Source organism: Acinonyx jubatus, chromosome B4, assembly GCF_027475565.1.
Source record: "Acinonyx jubatus isolate Ajub_Pintada_27869175 chromosome B4, VMU_Ajub_asm_v1.0, whole genome shotgun sequence".
NCBI lineage: Eukaryota > Metazoa > Chordata > Mammalia > Carnivora > Felidae > Acinonyx > Acinonyx jubatus.
Genome location: NC_069387.1, coordinates 99,855,536 through 99,881,568, shown reverse-complemented (window position 1 = coordinate 99,881,568; position 26,033 = coordinate 99,855,536). Strand labels below are relative to the sequence as shown.

At 36.1% G+C, this 26,033-nt stretch overlaps 1 long non-coding RNA gene across 2 annotated transcripts in view; it reads right to left on the bottom strand.

Annotated features, from left to right (window-relative positions):
* LOC113602895 (uncharacterized) overlaps positions 1–25,050 on the bottom strand; it is an 80,022-nt gene extending 54,972 nt beyond the window's left edge. The window contains exons 1-2 of one of the 2 annotated variants that reach the window (XR_008300362.1): positions 24,485–25,050; positions 3,836–3,908 (exon numbers count right to left, since the gene is read on the bottom strand). This is a non-coding gene — a long non-coding RNA (uncharacterized LOC113602895). The remainder of the gene's footprint in view (positions 1–3,835; positions 3,909–24,484) is intronic. The other variant, XR_003424426.2, reaches the window with a different exon arrangement.
* Between the last annotated feature and the right edge of the window lie 983 nt (positions 25,051–26,033).

The window sequence follows — 26,033 nt, the reverse complement described above, 5'->3', positions numbered from 1 at the left end:
ATAAAACCATAAAAGTCCTAGAGAAAAACATAGGAGCAAAGCTTCTGGATACTGGTCTGGGCAGTGATTTCTTGGATATAACACCAAAACCATAGGCAACAAAAGCAAAAATAAACAAATGAAGCTACATCAAAGTAAAAATCTTCTGCATGGCAAAGGAAGCAATCAACACAATGAAAAGGCAACCTGTGGAATGGAGGAAAATACTTACAAACTACATATCTAATAAAGAGTTAATATCCAAAATATAAGAAATTCATACAACCCAACAAATCACCATCATCATCATCATCTTATTGTAAAGTGATCAAAGGAACTGAAGACATCTCTCCAAAGACATATAAATGGCCAACAGGTAGATGAAAATGTGCTCAACATCACTAATCATCAGAAAAATGCAAATCAAAACCACAATGAGATATCACCCCATACCTGTTGGGATGACTATTGTCAAAAAAAAAATCCCTCAAAAGATAATAAATATTGCTGAGGATGTGGAGAAAAAGGAACCCTTGCTAGGAATGTAAATTCATGCAACTATTATGAAAAACAGTATGGAGGTTTCCCTCAAAATTAAAAATAGAACTACCATGTGATCAAGCAACTCTACTTCTTTTTTTTTTTTTAATTTCAGTTAACATACAGTACAATATTGGTTTGAGGAGTAGAATTCAGTGATTCACTTACATACAACACCCAGTGCTCATCACAACAAGTCCCCTCCTTAATACCTATCACCCATCTAGCCCATCCCCCCCATCCACCTCCCTCCATCAACCCTCAGTTTGTTCTCTATCATTAAGAGTCTCTTGTGGTTTGTTTTCCTCTTTCTTCTACTCACCTCCCACCCACCATATGTTCATCTGTTTCATTTCTTAAATTCCACATATGAGTAAAATCATATGGTATCTGTCTTTCTCTGATCAACTTATTTCACTTAGCATAATACATTCTAGCTCCATCCGTGTCATTGCAAATGGCAAGATTTCATCCTCTTTGACAGCCCAGTAATATTCCATTATATATGTGTGTGTGTGTGTGTGTGTGTGTGTATGTATGTATGTGTGTGTGTGTGTGTGTGTGTGTATATATATATATATATATCACATCTTTATCCATTCATCAGTCAATGGACATTTGGGCTCTCTCCATAGTTTGGTTATTGTTGATAATGCCAGCAATTCCTGTTCTGAGTGTCATTGCCAAAGGAACTGAAATCAGGATCTCGAGCAGATGTCTGCATTACTGTGTTTACTGCGATAGTATTCATGATAGTCATGACATAAAAACAACATAAATGTTCATCAAAGGATGAATGGATCAAATGTGGTACATGCAATGGAATATTATTCAGCCTTGCAAAAAAGGGAAATTCTGTCACTTGTGACACATGGATGAATTTGAAGGACATTATGGTAAGTGAGATAAGATTTGCACAGAAGGGCAAATGCTACATGATACCACTTACAAGAGGACTCTAAACTAGTCATACAGAAGCAGAGTAGAATGGTGGCTTCCAGGGGCTGGGAAAGGATGGAAATGGGGAGATATTAGTCAGATTTTAAAATTTTAGTTATACAACATAAATAGTCATAGAGATCTACTCTAAAGCATAGAAGCTTCAGGTAAAAATAGCGTATTACGTACTTGAAAATTTGCTAGAGGGTAGATCTACTGCTAAGTGTTAATAATAATAATAGTAATAAAATAAAAATTATGGGAGAAAAATTTAAAAACGATGGATATATTAATGGAATAGATTATAATGATGGTTTTGCAGGCATGCACTTATCTTAAAACTCACTAAATTACGTGCATTAAACATTCATACCTTTTTGTATGTCAATCAAACCTCAATAAAGTGGTTTAAAAAAATAACAAACTACACAAACCCCTATTTAAGATCATCACACTGTATATACCTCTTAATCTAATATTATATTTTTATTGGAAGGAACATTAGTGGTCAAGTTCAAGAGGGGTTTGAGAGGAACAGCTGTGGGTACTGAGGGCATGCAGGGGACAGAGTGGGAAACTTTTAATCCTCCCAGGTCTCTTTCAATTTAAGTATTATAACCCTGTTAAGTATCAGTACTTATTGCTTCCATTATATTTGTTTTAAATTATATTTTTATTTTTAAGTCTTTAATAGACTACTACAATCTAGTCAGAAATTTTGATTTCTTATTGGATTTTATTTTTATAGTTTATTGTAATTAAATTAATAATTTTATTATAAACATACTTTTAACTCACCCTGATGGAAAGTTATTTTTTCCCAAAATAATATTTTTATAAAATTGATATGCATTTTATCTATGTCATACACATTAGAAAATTATGATAGGAGTCAGCTGATACAAAAAAATAGGAGTAGTGTGTGTGGAAATTGCATTGCAAGAGCTCAATTATGTGGGTAGTGTGGGGGTATCTGGTTGGCTCAGTCAGTATAGAGGATGTGACTCTTGATCTCAGGGTTGTGAGTTTGAGCCCCATGTTGGGCATAGAACCTACTTAAAAAAGATAAAATGTGGGTAGTGAGAAAGTGGGGGCTGTGTGCAGACATTTATGTTAAGATGTCTGGTGGAGAAGGGAGGGGAAAAGAGCAGTAACTTCAAGGATCAAATAGGAATGTATTTGTAGAGGGGAGGAGTTTGTTCATATTAGGTGAAAGTGAAAAAAAAGACTGAAAGATTTTTTTGGAGTAATGTCTCATCAGATGTAGGAAGTGATAAGAGCAAGAACATAGACTAAAAATGAAGCAAGCATGTCAGATAAGCTTCATTTCTCAGGAATGCTGTAAGTAATACTATTTGCTAATGGGGGGGGGAAGGGAGAGAATCTTCGGAAAATTGAGGGAATGGAGATTAGCGACAGATGTCCTTAAGAGTCCTCTTGGGAGTCTCACTAGCTCAAGCTGCGCATTGACTGCCAGCTCTGTTAAATAGAGAGCTGATTGAAGTAGACAGTAGGAACCTTTTTATAGTCTAGGAAAATAGTGTGCCAAGCAAATTAATAGTAGTCTAAGCATGAAAACCTCAAACTTGTGAAACTGAGCTCAAATAGACATTGCAATAGACAATTATACTCATTTCATTTGATTCTTATGTGTTTTAAAATCTATGCAAGTTCCTCAAGATCGTAAGAGATGTGGGTATAGTTCTATCTCCCCCCTATTTTTCTCAAGAGAAAGGCTACATTTCTTGCATGCTTGACAGCTCCCACATACCATTATGCCACATTATTTCCGACCAAACACACTCATGCACACATGCACACACACACTGATATCTATTATATCTTGGCTTTTGTTTGATAAATGTAAATGGTACAACCTGGTGCATTATGGCTGAGTATGTGTACATCCATTCAGGACAACATATTTAGTAATGCTCTAAAAGCTGAGACAGGGATATTATTTATAAGTGTCATAAATACTAGAATGAACAATATCTTACTAAAATTATGAATAGCAGAATATTCGGTTATAAATATAGTGCCAATAGAACACAGAAATATGATTCAATGTAATCACGGTTAATTTTGGAAGTAGTCAAAGTAAAAAAAAATATTTTTCAGAAGAAACAACTATGATGAGAGACTGCCACACATACAGAGAAGAAAACTTGGGGGGAGAGGTGCAAAGCAGATGTGAAATGATTACACCTCATATAAAGTTCTGAGACGCAGAGCTCTTCTTCAGACACTGGGATGAGAAAGAGTAGTGGACTTCCTTTATGGTATCAACATAGCTCATTATGACCCTGTAATTTACCTCCTCAAAAACATGACAGGGAAGCAACTAGGGAATCATGTTTATACTACATAACCTTACCTCTATGTCCAAACTTTATTGAACTCTTGTTGCATACTTGACCCAAACGTCTTCCTCCTGAGTTTCTCTCCCCCTGAAAACATAGATTTTTAGAAAATAAAGAATTCTAGTTCAATGTAAGCTGATTTTCTTCTTTTTATCCTTTAAACATGAATAAGCAAATATAAGCCAGCCATTTTCCACAAAGCACATAGGAGAAAGAAAGAAAGAAAGAAAGAAAGAAAGAAAGAAAGAAAGAAAGAAAGAAAGAAAGAAAAAAGAAATAGCCTTTAAGTCTAAATAATACAACAGGTATAGAGAGGTAGGCTACAAGAGTTCTAAAGGTTATCTAATTCCTAATTGCAATCCCTCTTTTTGAAATTTCAGTACTTTTCCACCTTTGGGTTCATGAAGTGTCTCTGTCCTATCTTTCTCATAATAAATTTCTTCCATTCATAATCTTGTTGAAGTTCATTTCTCATATTTGTAATCAACAGCCCTGGCCAATTTACGGAGAACTGAAAATCTAGAATAGTAGGACTTTTTATCCCATTAAAGACAGCCTTTCAGATAAGTCTCTCCATATGTGTAGGCAATTAAATAAAGAAAAGTATGGGATTTGTTTAATATGGTAGCACATAGGTAAAATGCATTATGCTATTTGACTAAATGGTAAACTTAGTACAATTCTACAAACACATGGCTATGCCACGAGGAGACTCCACTTCAGACCTGTGAAAGATTCAGACTTGGCATTCTCAACGTACACACATACATGTGCACGCATGCTCACACACACAAAACCATTCTGAGTATAAACGTATAAATCTTTCCACAGAGAAATGTGAAACGAATGGGTCACTAAAATGTTTTGAAGGGTGAATCTAATTTCTTGATGATATGATCACCATTTATTGCTTCCACTGAATGTCAAATTGTAGAGACAGAAGCTCAGCAGGCTTAAACACCAAGATAGTCTTCAAGTGAATTTCCTGACATCTCTCTCCTTGGAGGCCATTAAGAAGACTGACAAGTACTTACTTTTGGAAGAAGTTTTCAAAGCTTATGAATAATCAGGGAAGTGGGTAAAGTAGAGCTGAGATAATGCAAAAAAGTTAAAATTTTTTTTTGCCACAGTTCCTTACAGTTTGTGGTAACTTTCATCTATGAAGTTATTAATAGTATTAGAATTGTCCTTCCTTATCTGTGTCTTTGCTTCCTATGGTCTCAGTTATGCACTGTCAACCACAGTCCGAAGCACATGATCCTCCTTTGACATATCATCAGAAGGTCAGTAGCAGCCTAACGCAACATCACAATACCTACATCATTCACTTACTTCATCTCATCACACAGGTACTTTATCGTCTCATATCATCACAAGAAGAATAAGCACAGCACAGTAAGATATTTTGAGAAACAGACCACATTCACATAGAATGTGTGATTTTATTAGAGTATATTGTCATAATCATTCCATTTTATTATTGTTAATTGCTGGCTGTGCCTAATATATAAATTAAACTGATCATAGGTATATATATGTATAGGAAAAACATAGTTATATATATAATATATATGCATAATATAATATAATATATTTATAATATAATATATATAATAATATATATAATATATGTATAACATAATATACATATAATATATATGTCTAATATATATACATATATAACTATGTTTTTCCTATACATATATATACCCACATATATACCTATGATATATACCTATATATATACCTATATATACACATACCTATATATATACCTATATCTACCTATATCTATCTACCTATCTATACCTATATATACCTATATATATATATGTATATATATATATATACACACACACACACATATACATATATACACACACCTATATATAGGTGTGTGTATATATGTATATGTGTGTGTGTGTGTATATATATATACATCTATATATGTGTATATATATATATATACACATATATAGATGTATATATATATATATATATATAGGGTTTGGTACTATTTGTTGTTTTCAGGCATCCACTGGGGGTCTCGAAACATAGCCCCCACACGTAGGAGGAGCCTACTTTAATTTACTATAAAAAAATGGAAAAGTTGAAAATCAGAATTTGCCTACTTCCTATATAACAACCTTTTTGTCTTATAATAATAATAAAAAGTAGCATCTACTGGGGCGCCTGAGTGGCTCAGTGGGTTAAGCGTCCGATTTCGGCTCAGGTCACGATCTTGCGGTCCGTGGGTTCGAGCCCTGCGTCGGGCTCTGTGCTGACTGCTTGGAGCCTGGAGCCTGTTTCAGATTCTGTCTCTCTCTCTCTCTCTGACCCTCCCCCGTTCATGCTCTGTCTCTCTCTGTCTCAAAAATAAATAAACGTTAAAAAACAATTAAAAAGAAAAAAAAAGTAGCATCTACTAAGAACTTAATATATGCATGCCAGACATTGCACTGAGTTCTTTCATTTTACTTAATTTTTTAAGTTTTTTTTAATGTTTTGTTTATTTTTCAGAAAGAGAGAGAGAGACAGAGTATGAGTGGGGGAGGGGCAAAGAGAGAGGGAGACACAGAATCCATGAAGCAGACTCCAGGCTCTGAGCTGTCAGCACAGAGCCTGCTGCAGGGCTCGAACCCGTGAACTGCGAGATCGTGACCTGAGCTGAAGTCTGATGCTTAACCAACTGAGCCACCCAGGCACCCCAAATTTTACTTAATTTTGATGATACCTTATGTACTTCTCACTCTTCATGTAATAAACAATTATCCTGTGACACAGAGAAATGTGGGACATAAGACTTAGATTAAGTAATTTGCCAGCACTTAACTAGCAATTGACAGGGTTGGGATTTGAAGCCAGTTTCAGTCTGACCACAAAGCTCATTCTCTTCTAACCACTGTGCTATATTGCCAGGATTCACCTTCATACAGCTGAACAATTAGAATTCATTTTGATAAAAACACATACCACTTTGACCTCTATGTACAGTAGAGTCCCACAAACTTCTACTTCATTGTAACTTAATAAAATGGAACAAATCAGGTTATCCATGTGTTCTATTCAGGATTCATGGCATTCACTTCAGTATCTTAGCTTTGTTTACTCTGCTTTTCTTACTGAAATGGCTTCTCATCTTCAGACAGTTTTCGGTAGCAGTAAAATCAGTCCTTCTGAGGTCATTCATAAAGAAACAATTGGGAGTTAAGATACAGAAAGATGTATTTAAGTCACATAATATCTTCCATCTTGTCTGTCTGCCTTCAAAGACTCCAACCTTATAGGGATTTTCACCATTTGAAAAAAAAAATCCATTCTGACACAGTGTATGCCAAAGAAATCTTCTTCTAAAATATCCATTCTCCTCTTCTAAAATGTTACTTTGAAATGCCAGCCCATAATTTCCAAGCAGCATAAACTATTGTAAAAATCAAAGGAAAATGTGGTGTTTTTCATCTGAACAATACATTTAATGTGCAATTTTAGTGCTTCAGTTTTGGATGTCGAGAGTTGGATATTCTTCATATTTCTTCCCTGTAATTCAATACAACATGTCTCACAGCACAAATATTCTCTGTTTTGGATGGAGAGACAAGATGTGGGGGTGGGTGACAATGGTTCTGGTGACAGAGACTATGTGCGGTTAAGAACATTGTGCATAATAATTCATGAATTCCAGTTTTACTCCGTAAATGTGCCACAAAGTTCCAGTCGGGTATTCATCAGTGCGGGAGAGGGGGGGAAAGGACAAAATGCTTCAAGATGTATTTTTAATTTTCAAAGAGTTCCATTTCAGATCTCTTAAAGCTACATCAATATCTACTTTATTTATTAATTCAGGTCCTATAAAATGCTTCCATCCAGTCAATTGCTTTGGTTGGCTTTAACACTGATTTGACCTTAGGCCTAATTTCCATTTCTTTTTCTTGATGTCCACGATAAAACTCATGCCTTTGCCCTACTCACAGAGCTGACAGGCCATTTATCAATATCATTTCATGCAGCTTCATGTTAAAGAAGTCTTTCACTCTGAGAATAATGTTGTTTATTTAAACTACTGAAAAAAAGTTGGAGACTCGTGTGTTTCAGACAACAATACACATAGGAAACATGGAAAACAAAGAAAAAATATTATTTTGGAAATTAGTGAATCATTCCTTATTCCCTCTCCCCAAAACAATGTGATACACAAATAAATACAGGCAAACAATTTAAACAAATGAGCTAATGGAGATTGGAAGGATCCGAGTGGACAGGTAGACACGACAGATGCTCTGGGGGTGAGGAGGAGATCTGTGAACAAATGATAAAATCAAATCCAGATAATGGGAAGAAAATGGTTGCTCAATTTAAAACAAAGGCTCAAGCTAAAGAGAAGCAGTGCGCAGGGAACCCAAGAAACAGGTGAGAGCCCTACCCTGAAATGTAAGCTGTGTCATTTGTGCCAGTGAGGCGTGTAGACAAGACATGTAAGAGACACTGGTTGGCCAAAGGTGAGTGATGCTGAGGAAAAGTCTTGTTAGGATGGCTTGCCTGGCAGGCAGTAGGCTGAGTCAGAACTACCACTTTTCTGAGGGGAGATATATGAGGATAATGGCAGCAGGAGAAAGCATTCTGCTCCCAAACAACATAAAGTTTGTCAGTTCACTGAGGCTGGCTTCTGGGGTCTAAATCCCCTTCCAAAGAGGAGATGCTTCTCGATGAGGTAGTGTTACCTTGGACCTAAGGATAGTCACAGTGGTAAAAATATTACCTACACAGGTCAGGCAAGATATGGTTTTCTTGGAAACCACCTGGATTCCCTGAATGGCACATGAATTAGTGAGAAAAGCCAGGAAAAGCCAATTTAGTCACTTGAGAGCTAGAGATCTTACAGGACGGACTGAAAGGAAATGGAAGTTGTGAGACGTCCCTGGTCCTCTCTACACACCTCCACCCACGCACACACTTAAAACACACTGCTCTTGAAACAACAGGAGGAAGCTTGAGGAGTCCAGGTTCAAAATAATCTTGTGTTATCAATTTAGGTCTGTACTCTTCCCCCCAGGTTAGCACTCATAAGAAATCACATTATCGTTTCTCCACCTGCACAGAATCTAACATGTTCTAACAACTCAAAAAGTAAACACCCAACTTCTGTATGTAGTGCACAACAGAGAAGCCCTGTCAATTCCTTTCAATGGCTCCCAAACCTTCTGGTTGCACATCCAGTTCCTTTAAAGGGGCATTTTAATGTAGCTTGGCCCACTCTTGATGCAGCCAGCAAATCATGCCCTAGGGTAAAAAAAAAAAAAAGATGGGTTCTTTTCCAGGCTTTTTTAATAGTCACAGGGTCAAGGAATCTTGGTGGCCTGATTTTCAAATTTTCAGAGAGATATTCATTCCCAGGCTAATGTCCAATGGAGAGACCATACCTCACCTGCTCTGAGGGTTTTCATCTAAAGATCTTTCAACTCTCTCACTGTCAATGGTGTGAGAAGCAACAGGTAGAACTGAAAGTGGAAAGGGCTATTAACAAAATTTTCCAGAGTTCTTGGGGTTAAATCCCTTCTAAACCCACGGTGTTTCAGAAGAATGAGGCAGCATTGATTTGTCTCTTAATGTGTAGAAGATTGGGCGTTAGGTTGCAGCTTGTTGAGTCCAAGATGACTCAGGAACCCAATGGTTAACTGTCTCTGTCACAATTGAGAGACATCGTAGGAAGAACAAATAGACTAAAGCAGACTTTTCAGCAGGAAGAATACAGGCCAGAAGAGAATGGGATACTGATACACACTTCTGAACTGTTCAGAACTGTTAATTTAGAATGATGTATGATCATAAACTTACACCTGGAAAGGAGGTGAAGTGATGACATTTCAGAAAAACAAAAACTGAGCATTTACCACCGATAGACCTTCAATAAGGGAACTTCTGGAAGAAACTGAACCAAAAGGGAAAAAGTACAATGAAAGAAGTAATGGTGATCAAAGAAAATCATAAAGGTGTGGGTGAATCTAAGCAAATGATGACTGCTTAAGGCAACAACATTAGTAACAATCTGGGAGATGAAAAACAAGATTGATCTAGTGGAACTAAAATACTGGAAAATAATACTACGTAAATTGGAAGGAAGTAATGGAAGTCAAAGCATACTGAATTGCTCAGAAGCAGTATAGAGATATTCATTAACTTTAGATTGTGTTAAATATGCATGTTAAATTAAATGTTTAAGGGTGACTGCTAAAGAAAAGAATTGAGGTATAACTTCCAAATAAGCACAGGAACACATATCTGAAACGTTCCAAAGAAAGGCACTCGAATACTTAAAAAAAGGAGAAAAAAGCAGGACAAATTGAAAGCTAGAAGTCACTAATAGAAATAAGGGCAAGTATACTCATAAATACAATAAATATAAAATAATGAAATTTATCAGTTAAAAAATAGGTATGTTCAGATTGTTAAAATATTCTAGCTATATTGTTTAAAGAGACATATCTAAAACATAAAGACCTATAAATATATTAAAAATTAAAGTTTGTGGGGCGCCTGGGCAGCTCAGTCAGTTGGGCGTCCGACTTCGGCTCAGGTCATGTTCTCACAGTTCATGGTTCGAGCCCTGCATTGGGCTCTGTGCTGACAACTCGGAGACTGGAGCCTGCTTCTGATTCTATATCTCCCTCTCTCTGGCCCTCCCCCGTTCACGCTGTGTCTCACTCTTTCTCTCAAAAATAAATAAACATTTAAAAAAATTTTTTTAATTGAAGTTTGTGAAAATTAAGTATAGCTATATTACTATCAAATAAAATAAAGGTAAATAGAAGAAAGGCGTGGTAAAGATAAAGGGGGATACAATATCACGATTAAGAAGTTAAATTCCCCAGGAAGACATAATACCATAATTCTAAATTATGTTACACCTAATAACACAAACTATGAAGGATATAAAGCAAAAACTGAAAGAATTACAAGAAGAAATTGGCAAAGCTAAGTTAAAGTGAGGAAATTATAAGTACTTGGATGCAGAAAATTTTCAAACATCTCTCTTAGTTGAGAGATCACCAAACAGAATAAATGTGTGGATTTATTTGAACCAAAAGGATAAAAACATGCCCATGTATCATAGGCATGTAGAAAACAGCATTCAAAAATTGGAAAATAGTTGTGTCTCAGGAACAAATGGGACATTTATCCTAATTAATGATATATTAGGTCGAATAATCAAGCCTTAACCAGTCAAAGACTTCCACATCAGGAAACTGAGTTTGTCAGTCACCCCAAATTTTTGTTTGTTTGTTTGTTTGTTTGATCGATCATGGTGGCCTTGAAAGCATTAATATAGAACTCACAGACACATCACGGAGGGGGAAAATTGTAGGACAGATAAACACATATAGTGTCATACCATTCACATAAAGCATTAAGTAAAAGTGAAATATATAAAGACCTGTAAATATATAAAAACCTGTATTTTAAGTTTTGAAATTCAAGATGCCCACCTCTTAGACATAGTAGATATGGAGTAGGAGGAGTCTAAGGAAACATTTCTTGTAATGTTTTATTTTTTGGAGCTGCTTACACAAGTATTCACTATTTAATTCTTTATGGTTCTTTACTTGAAAATTTTATAATCAAAAATAAACAAATGAATAAATTCTCTAGATTTCTTATTGTAACAGAATACAATTCATAACAACAAATCTTTCTTGTAAAAAAAGATATATTGGTTCCATCTCTCAAAAATAAAAAGAAAGCAATGCAAGACCATTTTGCGTTTGAGGATAGAGATAAATTATGAAAGGTGAACAAAACAATGTGAATGTAAAATTAGAGATAACTAAACACTGAAGAGCATTATGTCCCACTTGAATGTAGCAGCAGACATCTGCCATCATGTTTTTCCCAAAACTGTATTATGCCATGTGTTAATGGGAATTCTTGGTGAAGGTTTAGGAAACATTACAAGTTGTGTCTGCTCCTGGAGAATCACAAAGCACATTATTACATGAAATGGCTCTGAGAAACTACCTGTAAAATAAGGCTGTTTAATTTTGTTGAAGTTAATTTCCCAGACCAAGTGGATTATAAAACCCTTGTTCTAAGGAATGCCTGTGAGCAAATTTTCAAGATATTAATGTTTCATTGAACAAGTTTAGGAAATGTTTACCTGAACATTTATTTTCTAGAGTCATAACTAAGTGGGAAATACTTTAGCCATTTATATTTAATTGATATAAAGAGTAAAGGGTACTCAATCATTTTTCAGGTGAAATGCCCCAATGATATTTTTTTCCATCCTAAGCCTGTATGTTGTCATTTCTGTGGTTAAAACTAAAAGAGAGTATTCTAATTACAGGAAAGAACTTGTTAGCTCTCAGGAAGTTATTCTTAACTATTTACCAAACATTAGTTCGTTTTTATTCACGTATTTTTAATTGAATTTTATTCTTTACTGATTGTAAAAGAAAAACATAGAAAAAAGTTAAATATGAAAATAAAAGGAAAGAAAATAAGAATTCAATAAGAATTCAAAAAGAAAATAAGAAAAAAGAATTCAAACCTATTTGAAATCTGGATATAATCACAGTTATGGTCATATAGGTATGGCAGACCTAGATATATATACTGTAGTTTTTTTCTTAATATACTTTTCCAAATACCTTGTTCAATGGAAGTATCCTCTTTATCCCCCACCCCCACTTCACTCTCTCAAATAACCTGATTTCTCTTCTAAAAATAATTTATTATCTTTTCTGAAAGCCAGCATTTTCATGACTTAACACATAGCATCCTAGATTTAATCAATTTAAGTTCATCATGTGGGCTCAATATCAAGGCAGAGTTCAAGGGATACAGCTTAAGCCAGGCTTTCAGCACCAGGGTTAAATTTTTCCCTTACCAAAAGAGCAATTCAAGAGCTCCATTGATCAGTACTGTAGTCCTTTTATTGACTGTCATAAAAGAATATCCAGCAATATTTCCATGATTGCTGTATAACCTTCATTCCATTCATGTGTTTATATACTCATTTATGTATCCACTTAACTAGATATGCCATCTACTTAACTAGAAAATGAAGATGTACGTTCCCTCTTCAAACTGAACTGGATTATATAGGCCAGAATATACATGGCAAATACGTAGGGAAAACAAGGAGAGAGAGAGAATTCACTATCCCATGTTGGCATTGGGTCTCAAGTAAAACTTACAGCAATTAGAACCACATACTATTTCGTTAATGCTGTATTTAGTCCAGTGAAGTGTTATTTTGTGGAAATAAAGAATATCATTGAGTTATACTAAACCATTACAGCCTATGAGCGGTCCTGCTGGCAGGGGACTGGTGGGAGACACTCTCTTCTGGGCTAAAGATCTGAAAGAGCTCTACTCCAGCCTCTCCTGGCCCCAGGTCAGGAAAAGGTCTGCCAGCCCCAGACGCAGGCTTCAGCAACTTCCAGTGTTGCAAAGCCCTCCCAGATACCTGACACGAGCCACATATCTGGTGACAGGTCTGCTGTATAAGGACCCAACTGCAGACTCTGAAGTGGATCCTTGTCCTAGCACCGCCCTATTGTATAAGGTCCTGGAGGTAGTCCCTCCCACCTAGGGGCCAGGCAGGATCCAGGTATACCCAACAGCCTAGTAATAAGCCTGCCAAACATTGGCCCCACTGCAGACCCAACAATAGCTTTATATAAGGCAAATATCAGTAGAACTGAAGGGACAAATAAGTAGCAATATAATAATAACAATAATAATAGGATTTATTACCCCACTTTTAAAATTAGATATATCATCCAGACAGAAAACCAATAAGGGAATAGCAGACTTGATTAACACTACAGACCAAATGGGCCTAATAGACATATACAGAACATTTCATTCCTAAGCATCAGGATACACATTCTTCCCTAGTACATATGGTTTATTTTCCAGGATAAATCAGATGTTGGGCCATAAAGAAAGTCTTAACATGTTTAAGAAAATTGATTTTATAGCAAGCATCTGCTCGGAACACAATGGCATGAAACCAAAAATCAAGAACAGCAAGAAAATTAGAAATTTCACAAATATGTGGAAATTAAACAACATACTCCTAAATATACAGTGAGCCAAAGAAGAAATCAGAAAATAAATCAGAAAGTATATTGAGACATACAAAAATGGAAACACACCATATCAAACCTTAAGAGATACATAGCAAAAGCAATTTTAAGAGGGAAGTTTACAGCAGTAAATACCTACATTTAAAAAACGAAAAGAAAACTTCAAACTTAACTTTACACTTCAAGAAACTAGAAAAAGAAGAAAAAACGGAGTCTGACATAGCAGAAAAAAGGAAATAACAAAAGCCAAAGCAAAATAAATTAAATAGAGAGGAAAAGGACAGTTTAAAAAACTCAGTGAAACTAGGAGTTGTTTTTTTTTGAAAAGATAAAACTGACAGAACTATAGATAAACTATCCAACAAAAAAGAGAGAGGAGTCAAGTAATGATAAATGAAAGAAAAGACATTACAATTGATGCCATTAAAATATTTGCAAATCATATGTAACTGGTTAAAATCCAAAATATATAAAGAACTCCTACAACTCAATAGGGAAAAAAATAAGAGAGAGAGCAAAGGATCTGAACAGACATTTCTCCAAAGAAGACATACACATGTCCAAAAGACATATGAAAAGATGCTCAACATCACTAATCATCAGGGAAATGCAAATCAAAACCACAGTGAGATATCACCTCACAGCTATTAGAATGGCTATTATCAGAGATACAAGAGATAACAAGTGTTGGCAAGGATGCAGAAAAAAGGAAACACTTGTGTACCATGCAAGGGAATGTAAAGTGGTACAGCCATATGGAAAAAAGTATGGAAATTCCTCAAAACATTAAAAACAGAACTACCATATAATCCAGCAATCCCACTTCTAGGATTATTTCCAAAAGAACTGAAATCACTATATCAAAGAGATATGTGCACCCCCATGTTTACGACATTATTATTCATAATAGCCAAGACATGTAAACAACCTAAGTGTTGAATGAATGAATGAATGGATAAAGAATATGGGGATATATATATATATATATATATATATATATATATATATATATATATATATAATGGAACATCACTTGGTTATTAAAAGGAAGGAATATGCCCTTTTGTTGCTGTTTGCAACAAAAAAGGTAGACATTGAGCAGATTATGCTAAGTGTGACAAGTAAGACAGAGAAAGACAAAAACTACGTGATCTTACTTCTTACATGTGGAATCTCAAAAAGCTGAAACCATAGATTCAAAGAGTAGAATGGCGGCAGCCAGGAACTAAGGACTGAGGAAAATGGGGAGATGTTGGGCGAAGAGCATACATTTTCAGTTTTAATTTCTGGAGAGCTAATGTGCAACATGGTGACTACAGTTAACAATACTGCATTATATACTTAGAGTCAGCTAGGTGAGTAAATCTCAAATGCTCTTACCACATACACACCAAGTAATTATGTGAGGTGATGGATGTAACTGGTCTTATTGTAATCATTTCATCATATATATGTATCTCAAAAAATCATGTTGCCTAGTTTAGACTTACACAATGCTATATGTCAATTACATCCCAGTAAAGTAGGGGGGAGAAATTTATATGAAACAACTATAATTTGGGGTAAAGGAATGCTGGGTTAAAAGCAGTTTAATCTGCAATTTAGAGCTTTTCTTACTACTTAAATATATATCACAAATCAATAATTCTAGCTTCAGAAAGTATTATGTCAGTAATCTTATTAGATAAGCACAGTTTCCAATTACTCTAATACTTTTATAATAAAATACTAATTTAAAATCATTTAAATGGGTATAACGGCGAGTATAAACGAAAATAAGCTGGTGTGGGGCATCTACGTCCCCAAATAGCCTATATTTTTTCAGTATATGTTTATTTAATATGTCCTTTTGTTCTCAACTGCTATCTTCATAAGTCATAATGCACATAGTCTACTGCCGTGCATAATTAGCAATAATTAATTGCTTAGAATTTTGTCTTTTAATTCCTCAAACTCGCAGTCATGAAAAATTTTATGAATTAGAAAAGAATATTTATTTCTCCCTCAAAAGGTAACTAAGTCAATCATGATATTGCTTTTAAAGGTAGAGAGCTACAGATGGGAGAGCTCACATTTGCTTTTGCCAGCATTTCTATAGCAGGGTTGTGTTCAGGCAATTTCAGAAATGTTTTAAAGAGACAAAAAACACCAGATACACATAAATGAAAATCCAAGGAAGAAAAGTACTAAGTTGCAGAAGTAATAAACATGCCACTTAAAGCCTTCAGGAAAAAGAAATTGATCTATTTTTAGCAGTTGGGCATTATTTCTTAGCCATTTGCAGAACTAATGAGCTTAAAAATTAATCCTCCAGTTTCTTCCAAATGTTAGCACATTTAACCTAATTCATGAAATGTTCTCAGGTCTGAAGCTATCAACAGATTATTAGAGACTCAGTGACTTTTCTTTCTGCCACTCTGATAGCATTCCTGTAACCTCTGATGTCTTTTATAACACAGAGATTCCATTTTATAGATGAAGTGAAATAAAAAAAAAAAACAAAAAACAAAAAACAAAAAGAACATCAAGGGTTCTCTCTACTGATGAAATATGTGATTAGCTCGGTTTATAATGTATAGGAAACACTGGTAAACAAATGAACTAAAATGATCACTAAGCTACTTCTCTAAACCCAACCACACAATAATCACATTATATTTTGAAAATTTATGAAAAAGGACTATTTTTGGCAAAATAAAAAAGCAATTTGAGGTGGAAAAATGAGACGCAAGCCACGGTCTATCTTTGACACCATGTCACTTTGTCCTCTCCACCCTCACTTCCTCATGGCTCCTTCTTTCCCTCCAAGGGCCAAGTGTGGAGTCTCTGCAACCCTTCCTTGACTCCAAGTCAATTTATGTTTCAAGATTTTCTTCATCCTCCCTACTCCATCATCTAAACTTCTGAACTTATTTTTGTTTGAAGTTTGTTTGTTTGTTTGTTTGTTTATTTATTTATTTATTTATCTAGTTACTTTTTGAGAGAGGGAGAGAGAGCACAAGCAGGGGCAGGGCAGAGAGAGGAGACAGAGAATCCCTAGCAGGGTCTGCACACTGACGGCAGTGAGCCCAATGCCAGGCTCAAACTCAGGAAATGAACCGTGAGATCATGACCTGAGCTGAAATCAAGAGTTCATCCTGTAACTGAGCAAGCCACCCAGATGCCCCAAAGCTTCTCAATTTAAAGTGCCATGTTCTACATGTATTAGTACATGTCTGAGAATCAGTATCATCTAGGTATCTTTAAAAATATACACATTTCTGGGCTCCACCCTAGGTAAATGAATCCATATGACTGAGATTAAGGTACAATGTTTAAATTTGCCTTCCTGATGATTCTGATTGATTTACTTATATATACCCATCAAATACAGAACACCACACCAGGTTTTCCCAGTTACTGTACCAGAAAGTAGAGATAGAAAAATGAATGAGGTGCTGCTTTTGCAATAATGGAGCGGTAAGGAGGGAAGAATAACAAGAAACAGAGGAATTTTAAGCACAGTGATAGAACTATGAGCAAAAACCTTTGGGAATCAAAGAGAGTAGATAATTCCTCCTTGGAGCATTAGGGAAAATGTTATTAGAAAAGGTAATATTTGAGCAGGTCAAAAGATGAGTAGTATACCAAGTACACAAAGCCAAACATTATTAGAGGATGGGAAAATGGTAAATAGTGCAGTCTTCCTGAGCGCTGGATGGTACCGCTATTAAGCACAGAGGTGGTCCTGAAAGAGTGATTGGAGCCCCACTGTGAAGGAATTTGAATATTCTGCTAACTTGTTAACACCTCAGCCTAAGGATAGAGCAGTTAGGATCCATTTGGTTGCAAGGGACAGAAACCTCAAATAAAACTGTCTCATGGGAGTAGTTTCAGGGGCTGGCTGACCTAGGAGTTCACACCCTGTCCCCAGGACTCACTCTCTGACATCTTTGCTTTCCTCCATGTTGCTTTTATCTCAGGCTCCATCTGGTGGCAATAAAACTGCCAGAGAGTTAGAGCTACATTCTTGCCAAGTACTAATCCAAAAGAAAACAATGTCAATTTTCAATAGCTCTCTTCTGAATCACAAACAGTTCTGTCAGCTGTCCAAACAGCTACCAACTGCACCCGGGCCCCATCGTCCCAGGCTGTAGAGAGTGTTTCTTCTCTGGCTCGACCACATATTCTAAGAACCGATCTGATTGTACCAACTTGGCTTATGGTCCCGCCCCTGAACAAATAAATCACCGTGCTGGGGGCTGAGAGGGGATGACAGGCAGAAGTTGACTGGTCAGCAGTGGCCGAATAGCCATCAAAAGCAATCCTGTAGGTAGGGGAATTTGGTGCCCTCATTGAAAAGGAAAAAAAAAAAAAAATATATATATATATATATATATATATATATATATATATATATAGTATTGAGTGCTGAGTATCAGAAACAAAAATATATATAACAGAAGTAATTCTGTTAGCAGACTACAGAATCGAGTGAAAAGAAACTGACAGCAGTCAAAACCAAAGATAATAACTGAAATTAAACTAGATAGAGTTCAGGAGGAGGAACAAAATGTGAAATCATTTATTTAGTAGAATCTATTAGGCCTCTGAATGATTGGGTCTGTGTATGGTGGGGAGACAGAGGAGATGATGCCAACTCGGAAGTTTCTACCTTCCTCTGCCCCTAAAATCACCATTTATATGCACAACTGAGCCTGATGTTAGAGATACTTTCACACTTTCTCCGGAGAGTCTCTGTATTCATAAGATCCAAGTAAGTAGATGCTAAATATCTCTGAAATAATTAAAACAACGAACACATTGAGAAACTTGCACTAATATACCCTCACCCAAAGACACAGGCATACATTTTCTTGGACTTTAATCTATGTGCTGTTAATTAATGCAATGTTAATTAAAATTGTGAGTCTGCGATACTGTTATTGCCTTTACAGCTGACTTTTTGGCAGAAACTTTTAAAAAGGTATTCCTAGGAGTCCTTGAAAAGGAACATAACTCTGAAATGTTTGTGTTATTTGATTTTAACTGTTCAAAAATACCCTTAATTAAAGCTTGAAAAGAGTTTCGGCAAAAGGTATTTGAAACACATTAGAAGTGTTACATTAGAACTAATGAAAAAACTCTTTGTTTAATTTTAAGGATACTAAATATAAAGGGTAAATTTCAGATGAGGCTAATCAAAGGATCCCTTGGAAATGAACATTTTTCAGTCTTGCCTCCTCCATTAGTCTTTCAACTTGTTGCTCACTATTAAAGAAGATAGAATGTTTTATACACAATATGCAAGCAATTTAAATTACCTAAATGAATCCCTTTAAGTAGCTGTCATCTGTACCTGAACAGAGTAATTCCTTGACAGAGTAATTCCAGATCCCATTTAACTATGCTCTTCAGTATTTTACTGACACACCACTTTCATGATTGTCTATACACTTAAAACTTATGACATCTAGACTTTATCAAACAGCATGGACAACAAAGTCTGCTTCATATCGTACTATTTGTTACATAAAATGTATTATCTTATATTATCTTAAAGAGACCACGTGTTTAAAATATGTTTTGTGCTGCTTTGAGGGCAGCTATAAGGAGTCAGAACAAGGTAGAACAAAGAAGGCAGGTTTTAGTCGTATTCTTTAGATTCAGTGACTTAAAAACTAAAGTAAGAAGATGAAACAGCCAGGATTCAGGAAGTCTCTACAAGTCTACACAGAAATAGCCAATACCCATGATACTTTCATGGGGAGTTCCAACTGTTAAGAACCGCTGGTCTATTAAATGCACACTCATTCAGGAGGTGAATGTGACAGAGGCCACAATCTCCAGAAACAAAGAGTTCTTGACTCTCAGTAAACAAATGTCTTCTCTTCCATTTGGAATGGGAGAAACAGAGAAGGAAGCTGAGGGAAGCTTTTGTGCTTTAATTGCGTAAATGTCCAGCCAGTTCACAATCAACTAAAAGAATTATAAGTTGCGTGACCTTGGACTTTCAGTCTTTGAGCCTCATTTTTCTTGCTTGTCAAATGTGACCAATAATGTCTATCTTCAAGGGTGATATTGAAACAGTTAATAATTAGTAAGGCACAAGTTCCAGCCAATCAGCACAGAAGTGTGACCAATAAGGACAGATATAGATAGTGAATGCCAGCTTAATATCTGCCCTGCATCTCCCCACCAAGTTCATGTGGGGATTAAATAAGATGGCTGTAAAAGCTGTAACAACACAGTATCAATAGGAGCTCAAATTATTTATCTTGGTTTTTTCTATTACTTGCCCTTGACTCAGTGCACAGTATTGACTCCATGTACAATCTTTTGTTTGCATGGGCACCATTTCCAGAAAGTTCTTAGATGAGGGCTTAATAGGTGTTTGCCCAACTCTAGGAGCTAGAGATAATTTGTTATCTATAAAAAAAGATATGTTACCTCAAAAGTCTGTCATTCAGTCTTATGACCTTTCTATGCTCATTCTTTTTAAATTCCTTTAATTTACAACCTGAATACTGGTGATTTCCAATACTGTTTCCAAACCAAATTTCTCCAGCTCTATCTCTAATGGTTCTATTTCATTCATTTATTCATTTATTCATTCATCCATGCATGCATTCATTCATTTGTTCATTCAACAAATACTTGTTTAGCAGCTGCTAGGTGCCAGGTCTCTGCTAAGCATTGGTTATTTAGTAGTGAACAAAACAGATATCTCAGACAGAACTCTTTCACCAGAATCCATTCATTTTTCTGTCTTTCCTAATTCACTGAATGGCACTGCCAATTAACCAACTGACCAAATCAGTCTTGCCTCACATACTTAATTCTTCCTCCTTATTCTCCAATACCCCACACAAAGTCAACCTCATCAGTCATGAAAGTTGATTCCCTAAAACAGACTGTTTCCATATACTACAAAGCTGTAGTAACCAAAACAGTATGGCAGAGGCACAAAGAGAGACACACAGGTCAATGTAACAGAATAGAAACCCTAGAAAGAAATCCATATTTATATAGTCAATTAATCTTCAACAAAGAAGGCAAGAATAATGCTAAGTGAAATAAGTCAGTCAGAGATAGACAAATACTGTGTGACTTCACTCACACGTAGAATTTACAAAACAATACAAAGAAAGAAAAAAGGGACACGCCCCTCAAAAACAAAACAACAACAACAAAAAAACCCGAAGAAATGAAATACCATACTCTTAAATATACAGAACCGATGGTTACCAGAAGGGAGATGCAGGGGGGAGTAGGGGAAATAGGTGATAGTGATTAAGGAGTGTACTTATTATGGTGAAAACTAATGAATAAAATTGTTGAATTACTATATTGTACACCTGAAACTAATATAAAACACGGTATGTTAACTATACTGGAATTAAGGGTTTTTAAAAATAAAATAATAAAATAAAATAAAATAAAATAAAATAAAATAAAATAAAAAACAGAACGTTTCCTAATGACTGTTTGTTAGGAACATACTACTTGATAAAAAAAAGAGTATTTGTATTTCTATACCCATTTTAAAAAAAATTATTAAAAAACTTTTTGCAACTGTTAGAGTGTTATGTTTTACATTTGAGGATATTTTAAAAAAAAACAACAACAAAAACAAAATAAAAGCACATTTACCTGACAGACAGAAAGCTTTTCCTGCCTCGCCTTTTTTCAGAGTCCTGAAACATTATTGTTCTGGCCTTCTGTGCCCTCCACAGTACCTTTAGTGATCATTTTGATATTGATTCTATCATGAGATGTGTTCCACAGCAATTGTGACCTCTGACTTCCCATTTTCTCATTGAAATGTATATGTTTCATTCCTGCTAAGAAACAACCTCTATGTTTTGTCTTTTGAAGCTCAAGTCTCAGCCTAAAATTTTCTTTGCTATTATACTTTATACTCTACCAGCAAGAGGCAAGGTTCAGGAAAAGAACACTGCTCTTTTGGTCATGTTATATTCCATCCAGGTTTCCACAACATCTGAAATTGCAGGCTGAAACAGTGGGTCAAATACATAGTAGCAACTGCTGGGCTTTGAAAAGCCTTTTTTCACTTTACTAAAAAATTCTGCAAGGCCCATGCTGTCCTATCACAGTTATGGTCTTTCTTTGAATAACTTATATTCAAACTTTTGCTTTATTTTATGGCTAAGAGAATTTCACACATCAAAGAACTTTCAGACAGGTCAATAGAAGTACCTGAATAAGTGCTAAGATTGTCTTTACAAGGCAAAGAACAGTATGAAAACTAACATAAGCCCCGTGATAGTGATAGTCGGTGAATTTTTTTAACCCATTATAACACTTCGCAGCTTTTTGCTTTTCAGAGCTTTAAATCAATACATAATCCTATCAGGATTTGGTCATGCATTTAACAAATGTTTACCAAGACTATCTATCCTGTGAGGCTTGAGCCAAGCCCTTTTTTAAGAAAGGGGGAATTGAGGGGTTCCCGGATGGCCCAGTGGGTTTGAGCGTCCAGCTTCGGCTCTGGCTCATGATCTCGTGGTTGGTGGGTTCAATCCCTATGTCAGGCTTTGTGGCTAAGGGCTCAGAGCCTGGAGCCTGCTTCGGATTTTGTGTCTCCCTCTCTCTCTGCCCCTCCCCCACTCAGGCTCTGCCTCTGTTTCTCAGAAATAAACATTTCTTTATTTTTTTTTTCATAAATGTTTAAAAATTAAAAGAAGAAGAAGAAGAGGGGGCTTGAAATGAAGGAGTCAAGCTCATGGTGCACATTAAACATGTATTTAAAAATACACACAAAGGGCTTCTTAAATTTGTTTCTAGAGAGACTATTACTCACCATCCTTGAATTAAAATTTACTCTCAATTTTCTTCAGGCCACTGCCTTCAATATCATAGAACATTTGAAAAGGAATCATACGTGGTCTTCCTTCATAAGGAAAGGCAACACCAGAGAAAGGGGAGTCATACCGCCTCAAGAGATGCAAGTGAATTTTGCCGTAGTCTTTTGTTTACTCACATGTTTACATTCAATAAACATGACCTAAGTGCCTAAAACGTATCAGTCACTGTGTTGCAGGCTAAGGTAATAATGGTAGCTAAAGCAGAAAAAGAGCCTGTCTTCAGACATGTTAAGTTCTGGTAGAAGAGGCAGAAATTAATCAAACAATGCTACAAATATTCCATTGGCAAAATGAGAAGAGTTATATGAAGAGATGACGTACCTAATTTTGAGCTGCATAGCCCATGCTATGCCCTTCAGTTTTTGTCTAGCTGATTATTGCTTTATTCTTCAAAGTAAATATCCATTGAGAAGTTGGGAAACACTTCAGTCAGGAGGCATATCCATATGGAAAACCCAGGAATGGCCCACCTTTATTCTATATACCCCTGCATGGACTCACACTCTGAATACATTCCCATGGGAATGGGTGAGCGTTCCCCAAACTTGGAACTTGAATGTTCTTTCTGGTCATCACATTTCATTTCATCCCCGGCTGTACCCCATAACTGCTACTTTCCTTCACTGTTGAGAAGATTATTAGGTGTCATGATGGAAGCCAATTTTATGATGACGAATTCAGCACTCGATAATTGTTAATCTTGCTGCATCTCAGGTTCCCTGTTTGTAACATGAGGATATTACTTTCCTTTACAGGGTTATGATGGGGATTAAATAATATAATTTAAGTATGAGTCCATTCTGGTACTTAATAGACTTAAAACACATTACCCTCCTGGGGTGGGGGAGAGTGTGCTCTTTTACCATTACACTCTCTAATTGATCTCCTTCGTCTAGAATTTCATCTCCAAATCATATACAACTCCATAGCTGACAGGAATGCTGGATACATTATCCAATATGTATTTCAAACTTAACATATAAAAAAACTGAACTTTGAAATTGCCTTACTACCATTGGGTTGCCCCTACCCCACAGCTGCCCCATTTCCCATCCTGACCCCCACATTCACCTCACTTTGAAATTATACTCATCTCTTTTTCTCTTAGATGCCACATTTAATTGTCGGTAAACCCTGTCAGGTTTACTTTAAAGATATATCTAGAATCTTATTACTTTCCACGATGAACATCTTGATATAAGTTATTATTGTAGCTTATCATCTCGCTGACCTCTGTGCTTCCACTTTTGAGTCTATTGACAGTAGGCAAAGTGATCCTTCTCAAATAGAAAACTCACATGTTCCAAACACTCCAGTGGTTTCCCATCACAATTAGAATAAAAAGCCAGGTCCCAACCATAACTTATGAGCTCTTCTATGATCTGGCCCATCTGGAAGACCTCCATAATTTTTATTTCCCACAAATTTTCTCTTTAATGACTTTGTTTCAGCCACTTCACCCACCCTGCCGTTTCCTAACTGTACTTCCTGTTTTCTCTGCTTAAAATGCTATTCCCAAGATATCCACTTGGCTTATTCCAACTCATTCAGTGCAAACTGCACTCCATCACTGTGTCCTTTTGCCAGCATAACCACTGAATTCTATTTAAAACCTTCTGCTAACTCCTTCCCTGACTTCAGAATACAGGTTAATATTTTAGGCACACTGACATAATTAACTGACATTGGCATAACTCTTTAAACTCACCTTCCACCATCCATCTCACTCGACATTGCTTTTTCTTCTTCCTGTGATAGTTTTCCCACGAAGACTACAAGAAATTCTTCTTGGTTGCAATCACAATGCCTGCATTCAAGACAACTTAATGCCTGTGGTTCTGCCTCTTTTCATCCATTTTTGGACACTTTGATACAAAAAAATAAAGAAAGATTGTGCTCACACTGATCACGTATATTGGCTTACTGAGTACCCTGTTGTTCTCCCCAGAAGATTTCACAGCTATGCTGCATTGCCTCAAGTTATGCCCCTGGATGTCCCAAGGACTGTTTTCCCCCTTTTTATGTATTAGTAACTTCTTCCTGTCATCTGTTCTTTGCCCATATCTAGTTCAGTGAAGTTCAAGGGCAGCAGGCTGGCTTCCCTGATGGTAGACATTGCCATCCAGGAGTCTGTCATTGATGTTCCAGTTTTGCCATATAATGAACCATAGATGACTCTAATGTGACTCATCCAGAAGCCTATTTGCATTCTCTGGCAGTGAACTAAGAAATGTAGATGCAAGAAAACTGATAAAATCATCATGGAAGAATGCATTTCTTTAATTTAGGTTTATTCTTTTTTAAAATGTTTATGTATTTATTTTTGGGAGAGAGAGAGAGTGCAAGCAGGGGAGGGGTAGAAAAAGAAGGATACAGAGAATACAAAGCAGGCTCACACTGTCAATGCAGAGCCCAACGTGGGGCTCAAACTCGACAACTGTGAGATCATGACCTGAGCCTGACTCAGCCACCCAGGTGCCCCTGGATTTATTCTTTCTACTCAATTTCATGCTGATACTTGGCTATTTACTCAACTACATTTATGGCTCCTATTTATTTCATCAACTTGGTTGCCTACAAAATATTTATTATCAATTTCTGTTCAGACACTGCTTGGGCCTGGGGATAAAAAAAGCATTAATGAAGCACAGTGGTTGATATGTAGTAGGCACTCAACAGAATGCCTGTTGGAAAAAAAAAAAAACCTGATGTGACACAGTAAATATCTACATGAACATTCTATTTAGCAGAAAAGATAGGAAGGCAAATACAAGAGAAGGACATTGTCATCAAAGAAGGTACAAAATGCACCTGTGATATGGTAGGCTACAAATATTTGTGGAACGCGTGAATCTAAGCAAGTAAGGAGGTGCTAATTACTGTGAGTTGACAGAAAATGAAACACCTAATTTCTATCTCTAAGAGATACAAAAAGACTCATTGCACAGGTGACATCCGAGACAGATTTGGAGTTTGCTTAGCTGTTTGCCAGGTATGCCAGGGAAGTCTGATGTGTTGACCATAGGGACAGTATGTGCTAGGCAGAGCTACGTAATTTATGGGGCCCAGCACAACATGAAAACACGAGATCAGACCTTTGTTCAAAAAGTGGGGAGGAAAGTGGTGTTAAAAGGCATTAAAATACACACCTCTTCCTGTCTCCCATGGCCTTTCCTCCACTTCTTATCATGCTTCTTGTTTGCTACTTAACGTTGCTCTAAGAAGAAAACCATTAAGATTTTAAATTATAAGCATCA